The sequence below is a fragment of the Chelonia mydas genome, chromosome 1 (assembly GCF_015237465.2).
Source record: "Chelonia mydas isolate rCheMyd1 chromosome 1, rCheMyd1.pri.v2, whole genome shotgun sequence".
Classification (NCBI taxonomy): domain Eukaryota; kingdom Metazoa; phylum Chordata; order Testudines; family Cheloniidae; genus Chelonia; species Chelonia mydas.
The window spans coordinates 197,671,339-197,688,561 of NC_057849.1; the positions used below are offsets into that span (position 1 = coordinate 197,671,339).

A 17,223-nucleotide genomic window follows, 5' to 3' on the forward strand; every position below is an offset into this window, starting at 1 on the left:
CAACCTATTACACTTAGGGATATCATTGACATTGGTCAACCAGCAGCCCCAGCCTCTAAATCATGTAACTGATACCCCCTCATCACCTGCTGAGACAGTCAGGACACGGTCACAGAACTAACACTTCTCTATTTCTCCTTTGTTAGCCTTGGAACTTTTCTAAATTATTGAAATTATTTTAAACACTGGAATAACCATTTACAATGTTTTCCAAAAAAACTATCCAATTTCAAAGTGAAAATATATTTCGGTCCTGATGCTGTATTTATCCAAACACCCCAAAGTGGATTTTCTCTTGCCTACCCACAGAGCATCCTCATTTCGATCTTTTCTCTTTTACAGCTATAGTTACTTCAACACCTCTAAAAAAAAAAGAAAAGTGATGTAGCCCTTTCATTTAACTTATGATTCTATTGAGGGATCTGCAGGAATCTGGGACAGGAGGCCCTGTGATCTTTGCATCTGCAGATGCTTGGCCCTGGAATTGCAAATAACTGACTTTCTTGAAAACTAAACTGCTCTGTGAACTGTCCAAAGGGGGCACTCAGGTACTAACTGGCTGTCCCCGTCATAGGATCAAAATGCACATCTTCTCTACTAGTCTGAAGGGTGAAATCCAAAACGGGTACCACTTGTGCCACAGAGATGCATACCTTACCCCTCCTGACCAGCCAAGCTGCTCTTTATTCATTTAAGTTATAATAAATTTACCACCCTTTTATAAAACATGGTACCTAACTGCTGTGCAACAAAGCGAAAAGGGAAATTATTTGGTAGAGCAGGAGATACAGGTGTTATTTTGTCAGGCAAAAAACCCAAGAGTTCCAAGCACCTGGTGCCATGAGTGGGACAAGCTCAGACTTGGCAATGGAACGATACCTGAACCAAGACATTTGTTTCAGAGTCAACCTAGTATCTTCAACACTTGAATTTCACCCGGACAATTCAAACCCCACATGCTTTCTCTTCACATGAACCACTGCTCTCCCCCACCCTTTTTTTACAGTTATTTACAGCACTATTTATAATCCTTAGATATTGGTTGGTTGGTTGTCAGCGTCTGGGGGGAGGGCAGCGGCGGAGCAGTGCACTGGCAGGGAGCGCGCCGGGCGGGAGGCAGGCGGGGTGCAGGGTCTCCGCGGCTGTGCCGCCCTAGGGGACGGAACAGACCGACGGCAGCGGCGGCTGCTCACCGCCCCGATGCAATACTCTGTCCCCAGGGCAGGGCGAGCGCCGCGCGGCGGGAGAGGCGGGGGTTAAAAGCGCTGAAAGCACGAGATGCGCAGGGCCACTTCCAGCGCTACAACTTTAGTCCCTCGGGGCGGGGGGGTGAAAAACACGCCCCTCCCCGAGCGTTTTAGGGCTGAGAAGCGCCCGCGCAGACCGCGCTTTATCGCCGGGAGCGTTCCCCTGGCGTCCCCGCCTCAGGGCCACGGCGCGAGAGGGGGGAGGCGGCACTTGGCGGGGGTTTAACGGTTTCCAGCGGGATTTGAACCCCAGGGCGGGACCCGCGCTCGGGACGCGCCTCCAGCAGAACTTTTCTTTGGCTCAAACTTCGCCGCGCGGAGCCGGCTCAGGCGGGGGCCCGATCCCGGGGCAGCTGCTCGGCCCCGAGAGACCCGCCAGCGCCTCGGGCGCCCCGCTCTGCTCTGCTCCGCCGGCGGGTCGGGGGGGGAGTCGCGAGACCGGCCGGGGCACCTCAGTGACGGCTCGGGGGAGCCGCCTGCCCCCAGCCGCCCTCCCCTTCTCCTCAGTCCCCACCCCACAGGTACCCCCCATGGGCGGGGCGAGCAACCTGCCGGCTCCGCCCCCTAACCTTCGGCTGACCCCGGAAGCGCGGTACCTCTCTCATCTTCTCTCTTCCCTCCGCACCAGCTCCACACTTTCACAGGCAGCCGCCGCCGCCTAGCCGGCTCCCTCATTGGCCTGTTGCCCCGGATACGCAGATACCGATTGGCTCAGAACCACGCTACTCCCAATCGAGCCCCGCCTACCAGCACGCACTCTCTCCCTCCCCGCCCGCCCCTGGATGCTGGTTCTTTATTGGTGTAGCGGTGCTCTCAGGTCCCGCTATGCGCCCAGTCGATTGGTCCAGCCACGTGTTCATCAAGTGAAGTTTGTCTGTCATTGGCAGAGATCCGAAAGATAAAGTCCACTTTCGCGATGACAGGACGTTCATTGGATTAGTTATGTTGTCAGTCCCCCCGGCGGGTGAGTGGTGATTGGCTACCCATGCCACCCCGCCCAACACAGCAGGTTAGGTTGCGAATCCTCCTCTTTCTACGCATTTCTATTTCCCATTTTATTTATTTATTTATTTTCTTCATAAACTTAAATGACCCCGGAGAGGAGGGGGGCGGGGCGGGGCCTCACGGAGACGACTACCAATGGGAGACGGAGAGGGGGTGTGGCCGACAACCGTGCTGGCCAATAAGGAGAGAGCAGCGGCTCAGCTCTTGGCATGCGGCCGGCCCAATCATCCCTTCCCCCCCTTTCCTTAACCCTCTGCCTGGCACCGGCGGCAGTTAATCTATGTGCCAGGAGAGGGATGTGGATTGCACCATTCCCAGCTGGGGGGGGGGGGGGAGAGACAGCCTGTACCATCACCTAAACTACTGTGGGGGGGGATTTAGAACAGCTTCATCCTGGAAGGGGGGAGGTCAGGACTGCCCCAGGGCTGAGTGGGGGGCAAGAGAAATGCCAGGGGGGGAACGTGCAGGGGGTGGGCAGTAATGCGCCAGGCCTGGGGAACAGAGGGAGCAATAGTGCCCCTTGCCTAGGTGAAGGAGGGGGCAGTAGTGTCCCTGGCATGGAGGGGAGAGTAGGGCACATGGAGGGAGAGTGGGGTCATTGTACCCCTTGCATGGGGCGAGAATAGGGCAGTAGTGTCCCAGCAGGGGTGGACAGCGGGTATAGGGGACCACAGTGTTCCATGCATGGAAGGAGTGGTCCGCTGGATGTTCTGAACCATGTTCATCTTGTGTATAACTGAAGTGAGTGAGAGGACAGTCAGGCCCAATGTCCCCATATAAAAAGTGAGAGTTAAAGATTCTTCCCACTGTTAATGGGTGGGTAAGAGGGATGCCTTGGGGTGAGTGCGAGCAGTCAGGCCCATGGGTGTGCGAGGGAGGGACCTGCAATTGTTTCCTTCCTGAAAATGGGATGAGTGACATGCAAGGGCTGAAGCTATGAACTCATCTCTTACTTTATTATATTTTCTGTTGTGCAACCAAGGAACCAAGTTTGAAGGACATTTTACAGAAGCTGGTTTGCAAACCTGCACTCATTTTAAAATATTAACATCCATGTAGCCTTTCACAAATGCTTATTAAACCTAATACAACTTGTGTGTCAGGAAAATATCATTCTCCCCATTTTTCAACTGGGGAAACTGAGGCATACAGTGGTGAAGTCACTAGCCCAAGGGCACAAAGCATTCCAGTGACATCACTAGGGGAAGAAGTTTCTCACCCCCAGCCTGTTTCCTAGCCCCCAGTTTCTCTCTCAGGGACTTCAACTTTCTGAGAAAGATCCCCATTGAAAGCAACTTGTGTGCGTTCTTACAGAGAAGGGGTACTGAGGGTGCAGCAGCACCGCTTGGCTTGAAGTGATTTCCATCATATAAAGGGTTTACAGTTTGGTTTGAGTGTCAGGTCAGGCTATGCCTGCTATCATAATGAGAGTAGAGGGTACGATTTGCAGCTCATCAAACCCACTGCCTTGTGAGTAGCTCGGCAGGTTGTAAGATTAAGGGAGCAACCCCTGACAGAAAAGCCCCACTGCCTAGTGGATGGGTTCAGGAGAATGTAAAGATATGACAGTAAACGCAGACAGAAAATCTGGAGTGGAGCCCCAAAGGTGGTCAGGTACTAATCTTTTTGGCAACTCCTGCAGCGCACTGGGTACCAGATGTATTGGTTCTTCTTCTCCTGTGAATTTTACTGATGATGCCGAGAGGGGGGTCCTGATGCATGGGCAACTCAGGGCCTCCATATCATCTGCCCAGACTTGCGCCCTGGAGAGGAACTCCAGCTTCGCCTCGAGCATCGACACAACATGGGAGGCAGCAGTCACCGGTTCTAAGCTCTTACTCAATTGGTGGAGTTGAACGCCAGGGGCTGCCTCCGATGGTTGGAGAGATCATCATATCTCGCTGGGCAACCACCCCCCCCATAAAACTGGGCAGCCCCCAGACAATAGGGTGTTGTCCCTCCACAGTCTGCCTGCTTTCATGGGTGCTTGGAGCTTAGAGTTTTATAACTTGACAAGTGGACTGTAACCAATGCACAAGCAAACCAGGTAAAAGAAAGAAAATATCCTTAAAGATAGGGTGCTGGAACATTCACACCATGACAATTGGAGTATCTGAGGACTTTCAACAGATCAACGATGCACGTAAAACTGCTGTGATCAATGAATAGCTGAAACGACTCAATGTGGATATCGCATCCCTCCAAGAAACTCAGCTAGCGTCAAGCAGATCTCTCACAACAAAAGACTACACATTTTTTCTGACAGGGGAAAAACGCAGAAGAAATGCGAGAGCACGGAGTCAGATTTGCCATCAAGAACTCATTTCTGGGGATGGTTGAGCCACCTACAAATGGATCAGAGAGAATTTTAGCACTACCCTTATTCACATCTGAGGGCCCAGTCAACCTTGTGAGTGTGTATACCCCAACACTTTCCTCATCTTCTGAAATCAAGGACCAGTTCTACGACCAGCTGAACATCACCATCAGCAAGATTCCGAAACACAAATATGTTTTCCTGCTAAGTGACTTTAATGCAAGGGTGGGAGCATGGACCAACTCTCTTGGTCAACACAAAACAGGTAAGAAGAATGGAAACGGTCAGAGGCTTCTAGATTTTTATTTTTATTACTACCTCTGTGTAACAAACTCATTCTTCCAGACAAAGTCACAAAACAAAGTGTCTTGGAAACCTCCCAGATCTGGCCACTGGCACCGACTGGATCTTATCATCACAAGGCATACCAACCTTAACACCATACTCATTACCCGCAGTTATCAAAGTGCTGTTTGCAACACAGACCACTCTCTGGTATGCAGCAAGGTCAGACTTAAACCAAAGAAAATACATAGATTTAAAGTAAAAGGATGTCCTCATATTAACCTCAGTGCCATCACAGACCAATAAAAGTTGCAGCAGTACAAGAACATACTACAACAAGCTCTTGACACCAGTGATTGTGTCACAAGCACCCAGGAGCAACTGAAGAAGACAGTCTATGATGTCAGCTCTGTCAGTCTTTGGAAAGAAGGAAAATAAGACCAACAACTGGTTTGACCCATATTCCCGTATGTTGACACCAGTCATAGAGGCCAAACACACAGCCCAAACCAATTACAAGAGAGACCTGAATGAAAAAACCTTACAAGAGAGTGGCAAGAACCAAGGAACAACAAACTGCTCGATGCTGCGATAATGACTATTGGCTGCACTTCTGTGAAAGCATCCAAGTAGCAACTGATGCAGGCAATATCAGAAACATGTATGATGGGATCAAGAAAGCCTTGCGACCAACTTCAAAGAAGATAGCTCCATTGAAATCAACAACAGGGGAAATAATCAAAGACCAAGCAGATGGATCACTAGGTAGAACACTATTCTGAGCTTTACTCTCAGGAAAATATTGTTACGGATGCAGCCATCAACAGCTGCCTGTTATAAACAAACTCGACAATAGGTGGGAACCGACTGTCGAGGAACTTGCCATAGATGGCCTCCCTGATGGAAAGCCCCTCCTGCCCCCCCCCCAAAAGACTGCTTACCCTCCAAGGTCAAAAAATGCGGAAAACCTATTCTACTGCAACATCTTCATGAGTTGCTCTGCCTATGCTGGAAAGAAGGCGAAGTACCACAAGAAATGAGACAACATCATTACTCTCTATAAAAACAAGGGTGACAGGAGCGACTGTAACAACTATTGTGGCATTTCCCTTCTTAGTATTATGGGAAAAGCCTTTGCCCAAGTTGTCCTGAACAGACTTCAGACCCTTGCAGACAGAATCTATCCTGAATCACAGTGTGACTTCAGAGCTGAAAGGTCTATTTTAGACACAATCTTCTCACTGAGACAACTACAAGAGCAATGCAGAGAACAAAAAAAAGCCCCCTACATAGTCTTCATTGATCTCACAAAGGCTTTTGACTTTGTCAGTAGAAGTGGACTATTCGCGCTTCTAGAAAAGATTGGATGTCCCCCCATGCTCTTAAGCATGATTCGATCCTTCCATGAAAACAAGTACGGCACAGTCCTATATGACGGCTCAGTGTCTGAGGCTTTCCAGATTCGTAGCAGAGTTAAGACAAGCTGTGTACTTGCCCCAACTCTGTTTGGGATCTTCTTCTCCCTGCTACTGAAACAAGCTTTTGGTTTCTCAACTGAGGGAATCTACTTGCATACAAGATCTGATGGAATCTGTTCAATCTTGCAAGACTCAGATCTAAAACCAAGACTCAGGAGGCTCTTATCCAACACCTCCTCTTTGCTGATAACGCAACAGTGACAACCCACACAGAAGCTCATCTTCAAAGCCTAATGGACAGTTTTTCCAAAGCCTGTCAAGACTCCAGGCTTACTATAAGCCTAAAAAAGACTAACATAATGTGCCAAGGAGTTGAGGAAGCACCCTCCATCAAGATCAACAACTATGAACTTGAAGTGATGAACGAGTTCACATACCTGGTGTTCACTATCACAGTCAACCTCTCACTTGAAACAGAACTCAACATCTGCACTGGGAAAGCCTCTGAACAAGAGGGTATGACAAAACAACAATATAACAGAACACACAAAGATCTGTGTGTATCGTGCATGTGTTATCTCCACACTTTTGTATGGGAGCGAGACATGGACATTATACTCTCTTCAGGAAAAGAGGCTCAACAGTTTTCATATCTGTTGCCTTCGTCAAATCTTTGGAATCTCCTGGAGGGACAGAGTCACCCACACTGAGCTGCTCAAGCGGGCCAGCTTACCCAGCATGCAAACACTCTCAGACAGAGATGCCTCCACTGACTTGGGCATGTGTGCTGAATGAATGATTGGGCGCATCCCAAAGGACATCTTCTATGGCGAACAGGCATCTAGAAAAAGACCCAAAGGACACCCAAAATTGTGTTTCAAGGATGTGTGCAAGTGAGATCTCAAAGAAATGGACCTGGATGTGGACAACTGGGAAGATCACACTCAAGACTGCAGCCTTTGGAAACAAGAGCTAAACAAAGGTTTCCAGAGTTACAAGAGGAAACAGTCCAGCTTAGCAGAGGAGAAAAGAGCTCACAGAAGGCAGAGTCCAAAGGGTTGAAATATCACCTTTAAATGTGGTGAATGCGGCAGAGATTGTCTCTCTTGAGTGGATCTCTTCAGCCAAGTTTGCAGCTGCCATAAAACCAACTGAGTAAATTCTATATCTCTCAGGAGCGCATACCCATGGTCTCTAGAGACTGAAGGATGCCTGCTACTACAGTTTGGTTCAATGACTCCGAGCCCTTCCACTATACAAATTGTTCCAGCACCCCTGCAGAGAAGCAGCCATTTATGCTTGCCATAGATTGTTGAATATGGTGGTCTGAGTCCACACCACAAAATCCACCATCACTACAGGAGCCAAGTGCTCCCCTTTTTCACAGGCTCAATAGAGAGAATAAGGACTAAATGGGCACAGGGAATCAAATTCCCCTCATACTCCTTATGTTGGTTCCTTCAATTCAGGGGGAAAGAACATTTTAGGGGATGTTTGTGCTGTCCACACTGTACCTGTTATTTGGTGACTAAATACAGGACTCTGGTCTATAGGACTGACAAGTACAATGGTGTCTTTCACCAACATGAAAACCACACAAAAGACTGAGCCAATTCACCGTTGCCCTTGAATGTTGTGTAGCTATTTACATCAGTGTGAAGTGACTGCCAAAAATGTGTAAAAAATCTATAATTCTGATTTTTGAGGGTATTTTGAACTCATACTGCACAGGTGTAAATGACCACACAAGGTGGAGGGCAATGGTGAATTGGATTCTATTCATGTTGAAAATAAGGCACATCCATTTTGCATTACACACTACCCCTCTATTTACAAAATGCTGTAGGAGGACATAGCAAAACAATTCCCATTAGTATTAAAGAAAGTATCTCCCAAAGGCCTTGATTCAGCAAGGCATTTAAGCACATGCCTAATTTTAAGCACATAATTAGTCTGAGCACTCACGTGCTGAAATATAAGCATGTGCTGAAGTTCTTTGCTGAACTGGAGCCTTCATTTTAATTTCATTTTCTGGGGCCCATTCGGCATCTTTAAGCTGAGAAAGACTGTGGAGTAAAATGCTTTTAGGAATATAATATCTCTCAGGTATATTCTGTTTAATAGCAGCATACCCGTAACTTCAGCTGGGTTGTCAAAACAGTGGCACACTACAGAAAAACTGAACACACTTTATACAGAAATATTTCAGAGTCTAAACTGTCTGAAATCAGTTTGGGGATAGTGTTAAAACACTCTTCTATCAATGAGGTGTTTTACTGAATGAGGAATCACGTGCCTGATAGATGATATATACCTGGTGGAGTTTCTAGATTGAGAATAAGTACACTTGATAATGGACTCATGGACCCTTGAATAAAGGAAAAGGAATGTTAAAGAAGTGTTAGGGAAGGAATTCTCCCCTCAGTTGATGATACTTCTTGCCTGCATCTGACCACAAATATGTGCTGTATTTAAGGTGGGAGTATTAGATGAAGCAAAGATACACAGCAAGTATGGTAAGAAAAGTGTTCCTATAAAAGGCCATCTTATTAATCAGTATATTTGCTTCTTCCGAGCCAAATTCAGCTATGGTGCAACTTCATTCAAGTCAATGGGAGCTGCAGTTATGTCCCTATTTATAGTCTTTTCAGAGGATAACATTTTAAAGATCTGTTATCTAACCACCTGGTAGAAGTTTTGGAAACTGGGATGTTGTAAAAAATCTGTAAAATTACACAAGTGACAGAACTAACTAAGGCCCCGATCCTGCAGTTACATACTTTATGCGAGTATCCTCTACTACTTCTATGCTTAAATATTTGAAGGACTGGGGATTAAATTGTTAATTAAACTGGCAAAGATGGAGGGTCAATGATACACTATACAGCAGGAGTAGTAGTAGTATAAAGAGTCTAATTTATTTAATTCTTTAAATAGCACTTACTTTTGAGTAATTTGTGACAATCTGACTGAATATTGGTCTGATAATAGCGTTGATCTATTGTATTCACATGATTGTAATTGTAATTGTAATTTGCTTTCTCTTTAATATTTAAGATAGCAATAATATCAAAAGGCTTATTGCTTCTAGGAAGAGATTAAAAGGGTATAATTGTTGGGGTTTTTATGCCCACAATTTGGCCTACTTTAAAAATATTATTGCATCACGGTTATGATCTTTAGGAATCTAAATACCAGTATCTGGTTTGTTCTGTGGAAGTTTAAGTCAGTCATTACTACCGCTGGTCAGACATCATTATTTCCATCTCAAGGGAAACTGAGATATTTCAAGCTGATGTTCATCCCAAAATATCAAATTATTGGTGTTTTTCAGTGAAATTGAACCTTCAAAAAATTCAATTCCAAAATGTCAAAACATTTCATTATCAGTTGAAAGGAAACATTTCATTTTAGTCTGTTGAATTAATTGAAACATTTCATTTTGGTTTGGTTCAGCATTAATCTATGTCCACGCGAGCAGCCATGGGGCCTTGTGGAAGTTGTAATTCAGGTGGCTCATGAACCCGTTCTCTTCTATGGCCCAGACAGACTACATATCCCATGATGCACTCTGGTGGTTCGACCTGCGGGGAGATTCCGGTGTGTTGTAGGAGATGTATTCCAGCTCTGGAAGCCAGCCCATAGAGGAGAATAGGGTCATGAAGCAACTGAACTACCACTCCACGAGGCACCACAATAGCTCAGGTGAACACAGATTAAAGTAAAACTGTTTGAAATTCAACATTTCAATTCAAGTTGACCTGGCTAAAAATTAAATATTTCATTTTTATTTTCCCAGTGGAAAAATGGCAAAATCAACTTTCCTGCAGAAAATTTTGATGTTGCAAAAACTTCATTTTCTATTGAAAAAAACATTTTAATGGAAAATTCCCAACCAGCGCGAGTCACTACTCACAATTTAAGTTGTTGCTTCACCACTGTTGAGGACCTGAGAGTGAATTAACCTAAGGAGAAGGTTGAGTCAGGAATGGGATACTGGCTTAGGCACCCAGCCAGCTATGATAGGGTTTGCATCTTCCCTCCCCCCCCCCCGACACACACACTCTGAATGAGACTAGAACAAAGCTGGAAAAAGCCATTGTGGGCATGATAGCCAACCCAAGAGGTGTCAGGCTTGGTTGCACTGCAGATATAGGGGAAAAAACAAACAAAACACCTTTCTTCATCACCAGTTGGCTAAGAAACTCTTTTCTTGGAGCCCTTTTAATATCTTCAGGGCCTATAGCAATACCACCTTCTGTCTGGATCTTATCCCATCTCAAGCAAGTAGTGTTGGTCTGTGTAATGCCATGGCTGCCGCCACCCCCTTGTGACCAGGGCAGCCTCTGAAGTGCCCTGCCCCTGTTTTCTCCTTCAGGGCTCCTTAAACAAAGCTCCACACATTTTTTTTAAATTAAATGATCAAAGGTCCCAAAAGCAAACACAAAGGAAATCTTCTATTCAGCCTTGAACTCAGTACAGCGCCTCCTTCCTGAGGCGCTATCCCTTCCTCAGGGACCACCACAGGAGATGCTCTTTTGCTGTAGTTCCCTCACAGAAACATACATATGCCCTCTACAACTTCCTGCTGCTTTTTATATTTGGATCACCCGATTCCTCTCAGATGGGGCTCATCTTGTAATCAGGGCTGGCTTAGCTCCAGGTTCTCCTGCCCAAAGGCAAACCACCCTGTTACAGTCTGCCTCAGTGCTATGATATGAGACCTCAGTGGAAAGCCTCAGGAGCTTCAGGAAGTGGCGTGGGGACTCCAGTGGTATTGGGGACTGTCATTCTGTGTGTGAATTAGCATTAGAACAATGGTGCAGCTCAGTGCTAATAGATCCTGTGCTACTAGTAATGTTATCTTTTATGTGAGATGTAACTGAGGACCTCACATATAAAAGATCTCTTCCTTCCTAAACACTCCTTCCAGTTTCACCTGCATACTTCTTCACATCCTGTCCTGCACTGCTGCACAGTATTGCATTCACAGCTCCTGCACTTCTTCTATCTGTCGCTCCCCAACAAAAAAATTTAAAACCCAGAAGACGTGAAACTAGTAAATATCAACCATCAAACTAACAAACAAAAAAAAAACAAAAGGAGGACTCGTGGCACCTTAGAGACTAACAAATATATTTGAGCATAAGCTTTTGTGAGCTACAGCTCACTTCATTGCATTCATCTGATGAAGTGAGCTGTAGCTCACAAAACCTTATGCTCAAATAAATTTGTTAGTCTCTAAGGCGCCACAAGTCCTCCTTTTCTTTTTGCGGATACAGACTAACACGGCTGCTACTCTGAAACAAAAAAACCTTACTCCAAGAAGAATTATTTTACCCGGAAAGGGAGAAGAGCCAGAGACTCCAGGAAGTCCACCAGGGACTTGACTACTTCTAATCAATTTTACATGGAAAGTGCTCAGATATTACGGAGATGGGTAGCGGTACAAAAACTTAAGCTATCAGATAGATGAGAGCTATTAAATAACTGCCACATTTTAGCTCACGGGTGGATGAAGTAATCTTTGTGTGTAGTTTTTCAATGTAAGAAACATCATTTTTTCAGTAATTCTGCTGTGCAACTAAATATAATTTGTCAGGCCCTATAGAAAGCACGATTAAATAAAAATTACACCCCACTGAAAGCATCCACAAAATGGCCAGGTATTACTGGAAGTGTGCTGTGGTAAGTACTTTGAATATTTGCTTTCCACTGTAGCTATAAATCACTTTTCATACCCAGACCATTGTGAAATCTTACAGATCATGGTGCTTTATGTTAAGATATAGTTGAAAGTAATATGAAAAAAATGATGGGTAGCAGTTAGAGCAGAAGACTGGGAATGAAGACACTTGGGTAATATTCTTAGCCTGACTTGTGCCAGGACTTTGGGTAAAGTAGTCAGGCCTTGTCTACACACAAAAGTTATACAGCTTTAACTATACTGGGATAGCTTATTTCCACAGCAGAAGGGGAATACGCTATATCACTATAAGACACCTTTATACCGGTATAACTGTCTTCACAATAGGGTTTGTACCAGTATAACTATGTTATTCCAGTCCAAAAACTATGTGTAGTCTCTGCCTCCTATTCCCAAACTGCTCAATGCATTAAATTCTTACTTTACAGGACTGTTAGGAAGCTTAATTAGTGAAAGTCTCATTATTTAACTTAATTAGTTAAAGTCTCATTGTTTAACCAGTCACAGTTTTGTATAGTTCCGAAAAATGGTTGCAGGAGGCAGCAGTGCCCCAAAACCTGTCATAGTGGAATTCCGTTAGGTTTTCTTCCTTTTTGCTTTTAAATTAAAATTATATTTGACTCTTAGCCCTTTCTGACAGCTATTCCATGATATATCGACTGTGAAGTTATCCTAGTTATTTCATGTATTGATGTGAAATCCATTCTTGTATTTCTCTGGGCTTCAGAGAGTGGCCTCTCTCCCCTATTGTCATTATTCTGAGAAGTGAGCTTTAAATCACGGCGGGGGGTGGGGGAGGGCGGTGGAGGGAATCCAACTTGTTCAGAGTGAAAATAAACTGGAGGAGCTTCTCAGGGTGCCTTTTACTTAAAATCTGTGAGAAGAAACGAGTTCAGATGCTGCCACCTCTTGGTGGGTAGTTGGAAGAGCACGTAAACAGTGTCACAAATGGTTACAGCACATGACAAAGTTGAGCAATACAGTTATGCTAGTTGTTGGTGTAACTGAGATCAGCATTTGGCCCAAGCTTCTCCCAGAAGAATTTAATTATTACAAATATTAAAAATACTTGTAGTTAGACATTAACCAGACCAAATGTTTAGATAGCACGGTAAAAGTCATTTGGTTGTACTTTATGGACTGAAACTCAAACAAAGAGCCTTATTTAGTAATAATAATTGGGATGCAGTTTCTACTTAATCAGAAAGGAGTGTTCAGCAGTGGCTTACTCATGTTTTACATCCCTCTGGAAGTTAAAGAACTATCACTTTGAACAAGAATATGAATTTGTTCAAGTTAAAATTGACATGTGGATTGTAATTCTATTCTGATCAGTTCTTTTCCCAAACCCACTCATTTTCAGTGCCAAGGCCACTAAGTGTTTTTCCAGGACCACAGTTATTTGAGAAACCCACAGGAAGGGCTGGATTTTCCCACCATTAACTGGCTCAGAGGGAAGTGAAGGATTAACAATCAGCTTATGGAAAAGAGGAGAGGGAGCCAGTGGGTCATACTTCCCTTTTTCTCAAGCAGAGGGAATACTCCTGCCCAGCAGGTTTTTGGAGGCAGAGCCATGGAGTAGCACAGTTTGCAGCTGCAGCCTACTGTGTCTTGCAAATTCCTACTCAAAAAGCCACATGGGAGTTCATGCTGATGAACCCATTAATTCCATCAGGGACCTTCTGCAGCATCTACTGCTCAGCCACAGTTTATGGATAGGGGTGAATCCAATGCCAACACACATTCTAAGGAGCCATGGTGCCAGAATAACACAAAGAGCAGTACAATCAGCAAGGCCTATATAGAAGTCCTGGAATCAAAGTTCCCTGCAGATTGCCAGGCACAGAAGGTTGAGACTATAACTAGTCAGAAATTTTCCAGCAGAACAGTTTTCCTTTGGAAAATGCCAACTCATTGAAAGCAAAACATTTTGCAGAAATGTGTCATTTTTGATGAATCTTCTGCCAGCGTTTTGTTGAAAACTGCCTGGTTTCCTGCAAGCTCACCTGCATGGTTTATTGGCATCCTGGCTGAAGGACTGCCTTGGATTCAGGAATCCTAGGCTTCTAGTGTCAATGGCTCTGGGGGAGCCCAGCTATACAGACTTCCCCCAGGCCAGGGACCCCTGGACTTCCAGACTCCTGAGCCAGCTGGCTCCTCCAGCTGCCTGACTCCTGCAGCCCAGGGATCCAACTAGCCTGACAGCTCTATCTGGGACTCTCGGGGCTTCCAGGTTCTCAGCCATGGAGCTGGAAGCCCTGCATGCACTACAACCCAGGCTCCTAACTCAGCTGTGGCTCCCAGGGTTTCTAGGCTCCTTACCATCAAGCCAGACATCCCTGGAGGCCCCCACTCCAGCCAAGTGTCTTGAGGTCTAGGCTCCTGCCTCTGTGGAAGGTAGCCTGAAGCCTTGGGAGTCTGTCAGATCTCTCAGGGCTGCCAGGCTCCCTGCTGCAGAGTCAGGAGCCTGGAAGTCCTCAGATAGGCTTCTAGGATCCAGCTCCAGGGCAGCCCGACCCCCGGCACCAGGGACCCCATGGCTTCCAGACTCCTGGGCTGGCTGGCTCCCTCGTCTGCCTGACTCCCGGGCTGCCTGATTCCCACAGTCTGGTGAGTCCACTGCCCTGAGACTTGGGCAGCCCAGTGAGCCAGCCTGCACAAGAGTTTGGAAGCCCTGGGGGCCCCAATTCTGAAACAGTCAGTATGATGGGGCTGCCATGAAGCTATGAATCCTGCAGGCCTGGGAGAGGCTGGCTTAAGTTGACATGTTTCTTGTCAGTTTCACTGCAGCAAATCTGTGGTGGGTCAAATCATGTAAATTTTAGTCACAGCAGAACTCCCTTCATCTGATCTAATTGAGACTGGACTCCAGATTGGACAGTCAAAAATTCAGATAATCCAGAGAATGGGAAAGTGTGGGGCTGCCTCGCCATCTAGCGGTTACAGGAGAGATCGCCCGCTTCTGGACCTGTGCACACTGGTTGTTTGGTTAATATGGAAAGCCGGATAACAGAGGGTCGGATAAACAGGGTTCTACTGTACTTTGTTTCGCAGTGATACTATGGATCCAGCACATGTTAAGCTGTAGGAAAGTGAAAACCCAGAAAGGCCCACTGGGTGCCAGCCCTGCTTGGACTGTGTGGAACTACAGTCCGAACCCGCTAGCTGGTGGAGGGGGTTACATCTGGTTTGAGTTTAGCATTTGCTAATTGTTAACACTCCATAAAGACTATTTAATGTGTGTGTGTGTCTGTGTGTGTGTGTGTCTGTGTGTGTCAGAGGCAGCTGGTCACACACAAGTAAGATAGCTATTGCCTACCAAAGAGGCAGGTGGGCCAGAGCAGGTAGGGTGGCTGATGCCCCTTTACTGTTACCTTTACCCTCACCTGTTATGTCTTTTCATAATCCTATGAAAGCTCTCAGGGGCAGGAACTGTCTTTGTATTATTTGTACGTACAGTGTCTAGTGCAAAGAGTCCTTGATTCCTGAATAGGATGTCTAGGTACCACCACACAACAGAGCAGGCAGGGTAGTCGGTGGCTGCCTTGGCTGGTTCACTGCAGACAGGCTGGGTGGTGCCTGCTCCACTGGAGGCTGGGCCAGAGCAGGCAGGGTGGGCAGCGCACGATCTGGACAGGCTGTACAGAGCGAATAAAAGGCTCTTCTTTTAGAAATGTTCTGACACAATCAGAACATGAAAATGGTGAGTCCCAAAAGACTGAACTACACACACATCACAAGGATCAATAACTGGCAAAGGCAGCACACATCAAAGGTGACCTCTGAACCTTCTGAGGAGGAAGATTAAGAACCTACAACAAGAAGCGTAGGCTGGTGTTACAGTGAGAGATGAAGCCTTTTCAATACACAGCAGAGGCTTACAGTAAAATCCTGGAGTTAACCTTTTTGCTCACATTTGGTGATAGCAGCACTTCAAAGTGATGCCCATGGCACTATACCTAGAATCCTGGTCCTCTAATATTTCTCCAGTCGTGCAGGGATGGAGTGGCTTTTTCTTTTAGAAACTCAATGTTATTCTATGGAATTCACCCTGCAGGGTACAAAATAACTGCTGAACAGGTGGAATTTTGAAGGGTGTATACTTTATGTCCCGTTTGTCTCATTTATAGTATATGGTATGTGTGAAAACTCTCAGGGTACTAATACACAGGTACCAGAGTTGTTGATTTATAAAGCAGATGAGTGGCAGCTAAAGTGGCTGCAATGTTCATCATAAGGACTATGTGAAACCCAAGAACTCTATTAGAATAAAGGCAAGAGATGGACTCAGCACAAAGTAGATGTGCTATGGAAGGGGCCTGTGTATTGCATGATTCTCGGGGAAGAGCATTCATTCTTTGCCACAAATTTGTGCTCCAGAATCCAAGCCCTTAAGGACTCCTCGTTGTTTTTGCTGATACAGTCTAACACTCTGAAACCAAGAAAACCTTGAAAATATGAATCAAATGTAAATGATGCACTGTTGCCTACCTGAGTCTGTCAACTGTCTGAGGCAACCGCTCTGAAGGATGTGAACTGTCCCATTCTTTGCAATGGATTATTAATTCTGAAACCTAATGATGGACATTACACTTCAACACCGACTATTTCACTGTTAATCCAGCTAATGTGCTTACACCAGAGTTCCAAATTCCCTCCATCACCTCCCCAAGTTCCAAAAAACCCCACCTGACGCCTACTTCACCTGAAGTTTTGTCCCTGACATCTTCCATGCAGGTGTTATGCACTCTCAGAACAAAACCTTTGGCACACTGAAAACGTGAGAAAAACATTAAAATGTGAATTTAATGTAAAATACATAACACAGGGGCTAGTGTACTCACCGTATTATTCACTTTCATTTTTACATCAATAAAAATAAACATTTATAATTAAAAGTAAGCTCCAACTGAATGTTTATCTGCTGCTGCAGAATGCTGCAAAATCCAGGAATTTTGTTATAAAATGCAGGTCTAGCTTCCTATGCAGTATGTGGGGCCTTGGTAATATGGATTAGAGCAAGGTATTGGGAATCAGGACTCCTGGGTTATTTCTTGCGTGTGCTACTGACTCATTGTGGAACCTTGGGAAAATCATTTCACCTCTCTGTGCTTCCTATGTAAAACAGGGATAATGATATTTAGACACCTTGCCTTACTAAGATTCTTGTGTTGCATGTCTGAATTATTGATGATTCAAGATTGTTGAATAACAGTCTCAACTGGAATTATTTAATCCAAGATT

The 17,223-nt window shown here is 45.4% G+C and overlaps 1 protein-coding gene across 1 annotated transcript in view; it reads right to left on the reverse strand.

Moving 5' to 3' along the window:
- The window catches only part of ZBTB20 (zinc finger and BTB domain containing 20), a 668,337-nt gene extending 666,338 nt beyond the window's left edge, over nucleotides 1-1,999 (reverse strand). Inside the window, exon 1 of the mRNA XM_043538684.1 lies at nucleotides 1,844-1,999. The gene's annotated coding sequence lies outside the window, so the exon portion shown is untranslated. The remainder of the gene's footprint in view (nucleotides 1-1,843) is intronic.
- Between the last annotated feature and the right edge of the window lie 15,224 nt (nucleotides 2,000-17,223).